The following is a 5,513-nucleotide window of genomic DNA, read 5'->3' on the forward strand; positions in this document are numbered from 1 at the left end:
ATATACACACATGCACATTCACAAGAAACAATTCAACACGCATATACTTCTAATTTTTAAAAAAAGGAGACTGAATTGTATTATGAAACGAAGTAAATAATGATTAATTACCTCAACAGTTTTCATGTCCCAGATTCTCTGGATAGGCATTACTCTAAACAATGCTATAGAAGAAGTCACTTGCCAAATGTTTCATGCTTTGGTATTGAATCCGAAATCACGTCAGCAAATATGTTTAGCCATGTTTAAACATAGTCCTAATACCGTGTGAGTTTAGGTAAGCGTATAAATCTTGAAATGTTTTGAACATAAATTATACTTCGTGAGAAATATATAAAGATGTCTCAAAAAGGGCGTACAATGTGTCAGCCTGAGGTTGCACTAAGCAGACATTGCTCAGAATCTTGGATTCCTTTTGCCACAATCAACAAAGTGATTTTAAAATTTACTCAGCTCAGCCTGGGCCATCTGAGAGGTATCTTTGTGCTGTCAAATGGAGTGTGGAAAATAATCATCAGAGTAAAATATTTGTAGTTGCCGAGCAATTCCAGATGAGTCGGAGTCTTTCAGTGAGGCATCTCCATTCAATTTGCTAGCACGGCATAGCAGCGAAAAAGAAATTTCTTCTTTGACCATCAAGTATTGCAAAGAAGAAAGAAAGACTCTTTCAAACTTAATGTCGTCAATTTACCATTGGTCTGTATGTGTATTTATTAATATTGCTCGGTGGTGAATTATTGTTAAGTTTGTATATGTGATAACGTGGTATAAAAAATTATGTTGATAGCTTCAATTATAGCATAAATATAAAACTGTTGACATACCTCACACAAGATATTGTTCGATAATGAGGCGAAATATATATATTTGAATTTCCCTGTTTGTATTTATAGCTTGAACAGCAGATTTCCTTGTTGCAGGTGTGTATAAAATATTAAATATAAACATATTTTATATGTTTCCCGATATATTTTAAAGTATTATAATGCGATTGTTAAAACAAAATCTACAAACCGTTATTATTTATGTTGCAGTGCTCTTTTGTTTATTAAGCTATCAGCAGATTCTGTTTACAAATGGTTTGTTTATGTGGGTGCGTGTGTATTTGCGCGTATACGTATTTGTATGTATGTATGCGCGTATGTATGTATGTATGTATATATGTATATATGTATGTATGTATGTATGTATGAGCGTATGTTTGTAAGTATGTGTGTGTAATGGTGTTCAGATTATATATATATATATTAATAAAAAAGTATCAAAAATTAGATAAACATTATTATTAAGAGCTGTGTGCTGTTGCAAAGGCATCATTTTTTCGTATGTATGATATTGATGAAACGAGTGAAGAATTGAATTCATTCATTTGGGTGATGGAAAACGAAGTTTGGGATCGTTTATCTGAGATGTTCTTTTTCAGTTTCAATCTATATGTGTATGTGTATATATGTGCGCGTGTGGGTGTTCATATATATGCGGTGAATTTTTAAACAAAGAAATGTGCGATATTTGTGGAGTTGTTTGAGGACGGACGGAAAAAAAATTAAACGATAATTTTCTTCTGAAATGGTTGGCATAATATCAGGTCAAAAGTGGACAAAATTTTATCGAGATATGTCAACATTTAAACAACCAAATTTCAGCACTCGCTCCCACGCACACACACATGTACACATACACACAAATCTGAATGTCTTCGTAAACAATTTGATGAATTCCATAACTGAGCGGTCACTGAATCGCCGACCAAACATCTGTGTCACCCATTCAGTGACTAAAATAGAAAATTTATTGACCTCTTGGTTTGACCTTTTGCCTTTTTATCAAATCAACTATCCCTGAGAACACCTCTCTATCTTTCTATTCATTCTTCCTTCTTTAGCCAAATCATAAAATATCTATTATATAAGCTGTGTTTAAAAGTTCACCACAGGCACTTCATACAAACACATACATTAAGCATACGCACATACATATACACAGGCATACAAGTTCAAGCTGACAAAGGCAAAGTAACTGCTTCCAAATATCGAAGACCCCAAAAAATAAGCAAACTGTTCAACAGTTCACAATTCGTGACGAATCTCAGGAAGGGATGAAAGTGCTCAGTAAATAGTATTTGTCCAAATTACGACCACCTTCTTACATTGCTATATATATATATATATATATATATATATATACATATATATATATATATATATATAAAAACACGCCTATTCCTGCAATAACTTGATTCTGATGCGAAACAGAAGCAAAGAAGCAAAAGAGATAAAAAGCCAAACTCCCTGAATAGAAGAAACTGCGAAAAAAAGCAAGTAAATAAAGAACACGGAACTGTACATGCAGCTATCTCGTGATAAAAGAATTTTGCTAAGGGAACACCTAACTGAGGGAAGTATGTATCCTAATCCTAAGTACATTTTTCACTTTGCTAAACAAAGACGTCGTGTATACATAACAGGATTACTGCCTTAATGGATTCGAACGCATCATATACTAAAGATTCTCACGAATATGCGCACTTCTGTGTCCACAGGATGGCAGTGCATTCACCCAGCCTATATTTAACGAAATCATACGTACACCAAACAAATTCCTTTATCTCCTGAACTCAAATGCAGTGACACATCTAAAAATTAATATCACGGAAGATAATATACGTACAACTATTAATGATCAAGATTCAAACTCCGCATCTGCATTAGATCGTCTCCCAGACACACTGTTAAAAACGTATAAAACAGTATCGTAAAACCGTTAATGGTATAATTTCGAAAGTCACTTGATGCAGTTATATTTTCATAATTATTCCTAGTTGCATTGCTAACAGCTACACACAAGAGAGGTAGAAACGCTACAGACTTGTTTAACTCACATCTCATACGCCTACGGATATCGAACGCAATATGAGAAAATGAATAATGAGATACCTGATGAAAACAACCTCTTAGATGTCACACAGCATGGTTTCCGCACTGGACGAAGTTGCCTGTCACAACTATTACAACGCTACAACACTATTCTCAATAATCTCTTGAGATGAAAGAACTCTGTTTATACCTTTATTTTGCTAAGGCATTTGACAAGATTGTCCATGCAATCATCGGTCATAAGTTAAGAGATCTTGGTATGGAGGAAAACTCAAAGAATGCCTGTTTCAGTTCCTACGTGGTAGGACTCAACCTGTTGTTGTGTATGTTTTTTTTTTCTCGCGGAAATCACCTGTAATAAGTGGAATACACCAAGGAATGGTTTTGAGACTATAATTGTTTTTCATCATTCTATCAAGTACTGGATCAGATCTGCACCTGTCTAACCTAGCGAGTTACGCCGATAACACAAAAATACCGATGGCTATCCAAATTGCAGAAGATACTGTCACACTCCAAAATGAGTGAAACCTCATCTGTCATTCGGTAGAAAAAAGCAATATGGAAATTAATGCATTAAAATTTAAGGTTCTTCATTTCACCTCTGATAATACAGTGCTTTAAAAGATAGAGAATTTAGAATTAATCATGTCCACGGAATCATCTGTCACCAGTTACATCAACAAAGTGACCTCTAAAGGCAGACATGTCTTAGTGACAGGAGAACTCTATAGAAGTGACAAGAAATCTCTATAGAGAAAAGGTAGTTTTTAGCAACTTAGATTTAGTCTCGTAACACATAGGAGTCTCATAGGACAAATTCTATAATTCCTGGACACGCCTGAAATCTCTTTGTCTCTACACTCGAACGACGAACAGAGAGATATGCTATCGCATACATATGAAAACATCCTGGGGAGGGGAAATATGTTCCAAACTTCAGCATAATGCACGCACTGGCAGGCGCTGTCAGCTTCCAAATTTACCACCTTTGAAATCACGAACATAAACACTCTCTGTCTCATATTTAGAGGCCCTCCACTATTCATCAGCTGAACTAAAGGAATCAGACGTCTAAAAGAAACCTATACAGAAGCATTAAAATATTTGATAAAATACTAGCTACGAAATTGGACGAGTCAAGCATTCAAAGAGACACAGGGAAGATCAGACTGAATCATAGACCAACTTACTACCATAAAGCGATAACGAGACAAATAGAAAGTAAGTTAAGGTGGTGTTCCAGCACAGCCACAGCCCTAAGACTTAGCCATTAAAAGAATAAAGCTACACACACATGTAGAAATATGTGTGTGTGTATCTGTGTGTATGTGTGTGTGTGTGTGTGTGTGTGTGTGTGTGTGTGTGAGCGTGCGCGTGTATGTGTGTTTATTGAATATATAGATATACGTGTATTTTGAAATAAATGTCCTAGTAGACACCGCTTCCAGAAAGACCCTGTTACATCAAACCAGTCCACTAGATCACTTGTATGGCCTCCATTAAAAGCACATATTCTTTAGGTTCTCAGGATTAACAGTGCCAGCGGAAAGTTTCGTCGGTCATTTTGATTTTTTGCATTAAGGTCCAGCTCTTAGAGTTTTCAAGACAGCTTTTTTTAAGATGGAATTATGTTCTCGACAGCTCTTATGTATTCCATTTTCTGAAAATCCGTATAAAAACTATTAGGTTTGGTTTAAATAACCGTAGTGATTGTCAGCTCATTACATCCACTCCGATCATCGAATTACTCAAATGCCAATATATTTCAAGCAACATTTCAGGTCAATAATAATTTTTTTAAAAATTAGTTTAAGTGCATAAAATCTCGCTCATTTGACGAAAACTGTACTGATAATCATTTTGACCGGCGTGCTCTCTATTTTGCCAGCTCGCTTCCTAGAAAGATATGTTGTAAAAGTATTATGTTTACTCGTTTAGAGTCGGTATTTCACATCCACTCGACTTACACTTTCCAGCCATTATCAAGAATCAAATAGAGCTTTTGCGTTAGGCGATAAATCCAACAGTAGCAATGATAAGCCAGTAATCCAGGTTAAATGATACCACGATGTAATTCAAGAATTGTAACCATTCACTGTTGAAACGAGCCATGAATACTTGTCTTGTTCATTTGGTTGAATAAAAGTATATTGAACAAAGATATGAGTGGAAAAATAGACTGTAAGTTTTACTTCATTAAATATTGCAAAACTAGTCTGGTCAGTTGCATTGGTGCACATGCCAATGATTTGAAAAGATATCTTGAAATATAATCGAGCACATGTGGTGAAATACGACGACATCCTTAGAAAGCAAGTATCAGTTGAAAGCGAGCATGTAGAGACAAGCTGCGATCGACGAGAAAAGTCATTGGTGTTAGAAGAATTTCGTAACATTTATTTATCATATCAATTAAATCTGCTTTTCGTAAAACGGTAATTACATACAACTTCTTATCATATGTGTATGTGTGTGATATTATATACATTCATATGTACATATACCTCCATGAGTTCATGTATGTATATGTTCATAGATATGCATACACTAATACATGCATTTATGCATATCGTATCAAATCACACAATCACACACACACACACACACACACACACACACATATATATATATATA

The sequence above is a fragment of the Octopus bimaculoides genome, chromosome 6, assembly GCF_001194135.2.
Source record: "Octopus bimaculoides isolate UCB-OBI-ISO-001 chromosome 6, ASM119413v2, whole genome shotgun sequence".
Taxonomy (NCBI): domain Eukaryota; kingdom Metazoa; phylum Mollusca; class Cephalopoda; order Octopoda; family Octopodidae; genus Octopus; species Octopus bimaculoides.